This window comes from Amblyraja radiata, chromosome 1 (genome assembly GCF_010909765.2).
Source record: "Amblyraja radiata isolate CabotCenter1 chromosome 1, sAmbRad1.1.pri, whole genome shotgun sequence".
NCBI lineage: Eukaryota > Metazoa > Chordata > Chondrichthyes > Rajiformes > Rajidae > Amblyraja > Amblyraja radiata.
In genome coordinates this window covers 107,971,010-107,979,152 of record NC_045956.1, presented here as the reverse complement: position 1 = coordinate 107,979,152, position 8,143 = coordinate 107,971,010, and the positions used below count along the sequence as shown (strand labels likewise).

Sequence of the window (8,143 nt, the reverse complement as noted above, 5' to 3'; positions counted from 1 at the left end):
AGAAGTGTCAGATATAGGGTCAAAAACAAAACGTTAACTATATGCTGCTGGTAACTTAGGGCCATTAACCTCTGCCTGCATTAATAAAAGAGTCTTTCACACTAATTAGGTTGATGACATCTTCAGTATTGAAGCAACACAAATACAAGCACACGGTGATGTGAGAAGATGGAAGTAAGGAACTAGTGCTCGTCCATCCCACAGGTTTTATTCCCACTTCCTCGTTTGCCTTTAAACAAACCGGAAATTGCCTGCCCGGGTGATCGACAGCCCGCTCCTCCAATCGGCAGCCAGCCTCTCCGTGCGCGGTGACGTTGACGGGCCAATGGGGCGAGGCGGGGGGGGGCGGGACGTGGGGGGGGGGAGATCGAGCCCGGTTGTCACGGAGGGAGGGGGGGGAACCAGAGAGGAGCGGCGGCCGAGAGCGGGCAAGGGAAGGGAAGGCAAGGCAAGGGACGAGGCGACGGGGCCCAGAGAAAGGAAGAGAGTGAGAAAAAACAAAACAAGCCACAGGGAGGGGGCGGTGCCAGCAGTAACCAGTAGGAGCTCGGAGCAACAGCGTCCGGTACCGGGACACTGACACGCCAGACCGATTCCCCCAGATCTACAGGTAGGCGCCTCGGCGAGCGAGCTCCCGACCGCAGGGATTGACGGTGATGTTTGGTCGTAGCCGCTGGACCGCATCCTGGCCGGTGGGCTGAGACACACGGACCGCGGTGGCTGTTGCAAAGGGGGGCAAACAAAGCGCCTGGGAGTGGGAGCGAGCGTGAGGCCGAGCTCGTCCACGGCTCGAGTGAACAAAGCTCCTTACTATGTTGCTGGACGACGGTGCAGTTGGTCGACGTGTGTTTGAGGGGAGAAGGAGTGTGTGTATTGGGAGAAAAAGGAAAAAAAAACTAGGTTCCAGCATCTTCACTCTTGTATCTGCAGTAGACACTGGATTATCGCCTGGGTGTCCCATCTCTCTGTGATATACTGTGTCTCGTGTAATATGTATGTATGCGAGAGGAACCGTCGATCCTCGTTTCTGCTCTTCTGTAGGCTGCAGATTGAAAGTGCCTGCGATATTATGCCGAAGTTTGTAGTCTGCGTGGGGGAATTATTATTTTTCTCAGAATGTGGTCTACGGGAGAAAAAGCACAACAACTCCCGAAACTGAAATGATATAAGTTTCTAATTTTTCAAAACTACTGTTTTAAACTTATCTCCGTAACCCACCTGCTCTAAAATTTGGACTGAGTGGCTTTTGAATGATATTGGCCCTGTGAATACTCTTTTTGCATTTTTTTTAAGCGTGCAGTATATTACCGGTTTACTCCTTCCCCGCTTGTGTTTTTGTGTGTGAACAATTGGCTGATTTATGAGCTTCCAGCGTTTACACCATTGCATGTGTGCGTGCATGAGGCAGCTTTACCTTGTAAAGCGAAAACTGTGTAATCTGATGAATCTTGATCTTCTGAGCGTTTTGATTATATTTTACATTGTGCTATGCTTTATTAAACATGTTATTGCTGTTTGATACCCTGTAGTTTAAGGGTGGCTTGTGGTGATTGGGACCCCAGTAGAAGGCCACACAGTACTTCTGGCTGAAAGTGTGACAAATGCTTCAGATTTGTCTATCATTGATGATTGGACGATTGGGATGTACTTTTATTTTGCAGCTTGCTTGCCCACACACATTGAAATCTGGATTGGTACTGAGATACAATGTAAAACATCTAGTCAGATCAAAACATACTGTACAAAACTACATTCAAACAATACACAATTATGAAAGGGAGTATTGAGGCGACGGAGTTTAGGTTCAGTTGCTGAGCTTGGATTGCTTGCTCATTCGCCATTTAACTGAGGTGTACAGACCAAAGATCTTATAGCGCTAAGATCTTTGGTACAGACCAGGTTACGAATGCCAAGTTTATATTCACCCTGTGCATTATTAAAGACAGATGCGAATTACTCGTGAGAAAAAGAGCATTTTCATGTATTCTTCCCGCAGTAATCAGAGACTATTGTCTCTGAAGAACACAGGCTGCCATTTTCACTGGGGGGGGGGGCACCTTTAGAGAGTTGTTTTTGAAATTAACAAACAATTGATTGTATTGATAGTTGTGCAATGATATTCTTCTAAACAAGTACAGTCACTGATATTTCAAGCCCATTGAAACTAGCCATTGAGTATGAGGAATCCTGAGTCTGTACTATTGTAACTGGAGAGGGAAACACACTAAATAAATGTTCATGTGATTGGCCTTCAACAATACCTTTCATTCCAATATTTGAAGAAATAGTTACTGTAAAGTTTTTTTGTGTATTTTTACGACATGGACAAAATCGTCTTGAAAAAAGGAGCCTGTTCGAAATCCGGGGAGGGCCTTTGGTTCTGTGTTGCAGCTTCACCAGGTTGTTAACTTATTTTTGTGTATGATTTGCATTCTCTAGCCTTGAGAAGAATGAGAGGAAATCTCATTGAAACTTACAAAATTTCTACATAGGGATGGAATGCTGGATGCAGGGTAGTGTTTTCCTTGGCTGAGCTGTCAAGAATAAGTGGTACGATATTTACGATATAGATGAGGAGAAATTTCTTCTTTGAAATTCTGTACCCCCAAAGGGTAGTGGGCTTAATGATTCAGTACATTCTAAACAGAGGTCACGAGAATCGAGAGATATGAGAGCAAAGTTGTTGAGGATGAGTTTTTTGTCCTGAATGGCAGTGGCTTACTTTTGCTCCTGTTTCTAATGTTCTTATGGTTAGTTCAACTGTTCAAAACTCTCCCTTGCATTTAGTGTGATTCTATTAATTGTGTGAAATATTAGTTTAGCTTAGAGATACAACATGGAATGAGACCCTTTGGCCCAATGGGTCCATGCTGACCATCGATCACCTGTTCATATTAGGTATATGTTTTCTCACTTTCTCATCCACTCCCAACACAATAGGGGCAATTTTACAGCGTCTTAATTCACCTATAAATCCGCATGAATTTGCGGTTTCTGAGGAAACCAGAGCACCCAGAGGAAACCCATGTAGCCACAGGGGCATTGTGCAGACTCCACACAGCACTAGTTTTAAGTCATTAGATAAGATCCCTTTTAAGATAAAACTAAAAATTGGGAATGCTGGAGATATTTAGAAGGTTAGGCAGGATCTGCGGAAAGAGTACAGTGCCCTCCATAATGTCTGGGACAAAGACCTGTCATTTATTTATTTGCCTCTGTACTCCACAATTTTAGATTTGTAATAGAAAAAAAATCACATGTGGTTAAAGTGCACATTGTAGAATTTTATTAAAAGGTACATTTTATACATTTTGGTTTCATCATGTATGCTGACTGGAATGAAATTGACATGACAATAGTCAAGAAAGTAATTGATGGTATTGCAAAACCACAAACGCACATCTGTAACTTGTCGTTTCTAACTGGTAAATTCCCAAGCAAAATGAAAATTGCGAGTTTTATATAAAACTGGGGACAGACGTCACTTCACAAATTATACGCCTCTTTCCTTACTTTCCCAATTCTCCAAGATACTGGAAAAACTCTTTACTGAAAGACTAGACAAATTAATTGGGAAGCACAAATTGCTGACTGAATTTAGATCAAATAGAGCTTAAAAAAAGCTTTTGATATTATTGATCACAATATATTACTTGAAAAATTGGGAAGGTACGGTATTAGGGGGTGGTGTTGAATTGGTTGAGAAGCCATTTAAGTAACAGGCAACAGTTTGTGAAGATAGGTGAGCATAAATCAACATGCTTGAGCATTACTTGGGGAGTACCTCAATGGTCAGTATTAGGACTGAAATTGGTCATTCTGTATATAAATGATATATGTAGAGTATAAAAAATATTGAAAAAAGATTTTATTTGCCGTGGGAAGAATTTACAGCAGCTTTTCCCGTGACTCGCAGGCGACCTGGGAACTGCATCTAGTCCTGGGGACGCGAGGGATCTGGGCCAGTCCCGGGGCACGCAGGCGATGGGGCCGACCCCTGGACTAAACCAAATCCTTGATCCTGTCCCGCCATCCTTTTCTCAAAATTTAGCAACTTAAATTGGGGGTGCGTCTTCGACGCAGGTGCGTCTTCATTGCCGGGAAATACGGTATATGTTTGTGTATGTATATATGTAGGTATGTGTGTATATATATACGTAGATCAGATAAAGTTTGTGAATTAATTGATGTGTAGCGGAGAAGGAGTAGGAATAAATAAGTGTATACTTCCTCCTAGTCCTTTTCGAAAATGTAAGATTTAATTTGTGATATTTATGATAAGTTATTCAATGAGTTGTGTATAGGTTTATTGTTCATTTCATTTTATTGTTATATATATTCCCCCCCATTTCAGGGCACCATAATGTTTGGGACACATGGCTTCACAGGTGTTTGCAATTGTTCAGGTGTGTTTAAATGCCTCCTTAATGCAGGTATAAGAGAGCTGTCAGCACCTAGTCTTTCCATCACCTGCTGTTTATCAACATGAGGACCAAAGTTGTGCCAATGAAATTCAAAGAAGCCATTATGAGACTGAGAAACAAGAATAAAACTGCTAGAGACATCACCCAAACCCCAAGCTTACCAAAATCAACTGTGTGGAACACCATTAAGAAGAAAGAGAGCACTGGTGAGCTTACTAATCGCAAAGGGACTGGCAAGCCAAGGAAGACATTCACAGCTGATGACAGAAGAATTCTCTATATAATAAAGGAAAATCCCCAAATACCTGTCCGACAGATCAGAAACACTCTTCAGAAGTCAGGTGTGGATTTGTCAATGACTGCTGCCTGCAGAAGACTTCGTGAACAGACATACAGAGGCTACACTGCAAGATGCAAACCACTGGTTGGCTGCAAATATAGGATGGCCAGGTTACAGTTTGCCAAGAAGTACTTGAAAGAGCTACCATAGTTCGGGGGAAAAGGTTGTGGACAAATGAGATGAAGATGAACTTATATCAGAGTGATGGCAGAGCAAAGTATGGAGGAGAGAAGGAACTGCCCAAGATCCAAAACATACCACCTCATCTGTGAAACACAGTGGTGGGGGTGTTATGTTCTGGGCATGTATGGCTGTTGAAGGTACTGGTTCACTTATCTTCATTGATGATACAACTGCTGATGGTGGTAGCATAATGAATTCTGAAGTGTATAGACACATCCTATCTGCTCAAGTTCAAACAAATGCCTCAAAAGTCATTGGCCGGTTGTTCATTCTACAGCAAGACAATGATCTCAAACATACTGCTAAAGCAGGGGTCGGCAACCTACGGCCCCCGGGCCGAATGCGGCCCGTAACCTGAAATCATCTGGCCCGCAGGTGTATTTTTCCCCCCGTATTTATCTGGTTCGCAGACTTCTAGTACCTCCGTGGCTGCGGCGCCAAGGCGCGGTGAGGCAAGGACGCAAGGAAGCCTGCGCTGGCGGCTGCAATGGCGGAGCCTGCTGAGCTGCCAGGCAGCGCCGAACGAACTGCCAAGCATCGCCGAACAAGCTGCCGAGTAGCAGTATGTGGGAAACTGTGTGCCACTGTTAGCATGAAAATGTCAAGCCAGCCATTCACTTTTGACCTGCACAGAACTGCACTATATTGCTAGATCACTTAACTCCACGAGGGGCACTTTGTCTCAGAATGCAATTAATTCTTCATTTTAAACTGCCGAGCAGCACCGAGCTGGCTGTACCGCATCCTGCGCGAAGCCACTGGCACAGCCGCGCACCTTCCGCGTCTGGGCTTCATTGTCGGGATCGTGGTTGTCTATAGGCCGGGGACGAGTGAGTGTGAGTATTTGAGCCATCGCCGTCAGGACAGAGCCAAGGCAATGGTCCGTAGGTACGCCATGTTCGTGAGCACCCGTAACTAGGGGCCAGTCCTCTGGCTGGCGTCCTCGAAGGGGCGGAATCTATGTGAACACGTGATTTGATGCCTGCAATCCGGGGCGGGATGGGGGTTGGATCATGTGTACACTTGATAGATGTGGCCTGCCATCCGCTCACAGACATGCAACAAAGGAATTTTTCAAAGCTAAAAAATGGTCACTTGATCTGAACCCAATTGAACATGCATGTAACACTGCTGTAATTTCTACATAGTGAAACCAAAATGTGTAAAAATGACCTTTATTAAAATCTGACAATGTGCAGTTTAACCACATGTGATTTTTTTCTTACACAAATCTCAAATTGTGGAGTACGGAGGCAAATATATAAATGATGGGTCTTTGTCCCAAACATTATGGGGGGGGGCACTGTAATTGAATTAATATTTCAGGTTAACATAAAAGAAGTACAGATACAATCTCCAGAGGCCACCGAGAATGCAAATATAGCTCACTGAAAAATGTTTTTCACATCCTGGGGTCATGAAAGATATAGATATGCAGATACAGGTTCTTATGTCGCGTTGGATGGAATTTACGTTGGATGAAATCAGGAACTCTTTTGTTTATATGACTACAATATCTTTACATCTATTCATGTTTACAGTGACTTGAATCTGATATATGTTCAAGGTCTCTGAATTGCATGTTTCAGAGCAATGCTGCTTGTGTCTGTAAGTAGTTCATTTCTGTTGCTGCTGTAAGTGTGTCATTGCACTGGATGCATTGAATTTGCGAAAGCAGTTGTAATAATCTGTATTTATGTATGCAACATAATTCTCTCTGAAAACAGCTTGGACTTTTGGACAATGCGAGGTGATCTCCTGGTTAATAAAATGAGAACTGCAGATGCTAGAATCTTGAGCAAAACACAAAGTGCTGCAGTAACTCAATGGGTTAGGCAGCATCTGTGGAAGGGAAAGATGGCCGGTGTAGGTGTTGTTATTGTCCAAGTGATCCATTGCTGAGTGGTGAGTAACCATGGATATATTGTGGCAGTAGGCAAATTGTAATGGGTCCAGGTTCTTGCTAAAGTCAGCACATCGGGCGACATCTCTGGAGAATAAGGATAGGCAGACGTTTGGGTTGGGGCCCTTCTTCCAGACCTGCCATGGATGTCGAATCCAGTTGAATAAGGTTCCTGAACCGAAACATTGCCAATTCATGTCGTCAAAAGATGCTGCCTGACGCAATAAGATACCCCAGCACTTTGTATTTTCTTTGAGATTCCAGCATCTACAGTTGTAGAAACATAGAACATTGGTGCAGGAGGAGGCCATTTGGCCCTTCGAGCCAGCACCACCATTCATTGTGATCATGGCTGATCGTCCCCAATCAATGACCCGTGCATGCCTTCTCTCCATATTCCTTGATTCCACTAGCCCCTGGAGCTCTATCTAATAGCCCTGTCCCACAGTACAAGTTCATTCCAAGAGCTCTCCCGAGTTTGCCCTGATTTGAACTCGGAGATTTACGGTAATCAATAATCAATATCAGTCTTATTGTGTGCAAATGAAATTAATTAAGTGAAACAGAACACACAAAAACATAATAATTTTTTTTTAACACAAACAGCCACCACAGCATTCATCGCTGTGGTGGAAGGCACAAAATTTGGCCAGTCCTCCTCCATTTTCCCCCGTGGTCGGGACCCCAACCCTCCGCAGCCGCCGCTGCGGGCGTCCAGAAGTTCAGATGGGTAAGTCCTGAATCGGTGCTTCCCCACCGGAGACCGTGGCTTCAGGTTGGTGTAGGCCGCAGGCCAGCGATCGAAGATTTAAAGTTCCCGCCGCACCGCAGCCAGAAGCACTGCGGACAGCAGGGCTGGCGGTCAGAGCTCCTCTCTAGGGGTCCCTGGTGAGGGACCCCGCTCCTGATGGTAAGTCCCCGCCGCGCCCGCGGTAGAAGTAGGCTGCGGGCTGGCGCTCGGAGCTTCTTATCCCGGGTCCCAAACTTGGGATCCCAGGCTACGGATTCCATGGAGGAGGCGACCAAAGCGATTTCCCCCTTACCCCCCCCACACAAGACACACAGAGAGACATTAAAAACACACATTAAAACACAAAAAAAAATTTAAGTTGAAAAAAATGGCCACTCGTCGATACTCGGGGCTCTCGTGGACATTTTTCAACATGTTTAAAAAATATCACGAGTCTTCCCATGCTTACCTGCCATTAGCGAGTCTTCCCGAGTACCTGCCGTTAGCGTTATGAGCCGCTAAGAGACGTCCCCGAGCTCCGACGTACCCGCTATGTTCATTCT

The 8,143-nt window shown here is 44.6% G+C and overlaps 1 protein-coding gene across 1 annotated transcript in view; it reads left to right on the top strand.

Moving 5' to 3' along the window:
* The first annotated feature begins 401 nt into the window (after positions 1-401).
* Positions 402-8,143, top strand: part of fryl (FRY like transcription coactivator) — a 318,781-nt gene continuing 311,039 nt past the window's right edge. The window contains exon 1 of the mRNA XM_033028305.1: positions 402-610. The gene's annotated coding sequence lies outside the window, so the exon portion shown is untranslated. The remainder of the gene's footprint in view (positions 611-8,143) is intronic.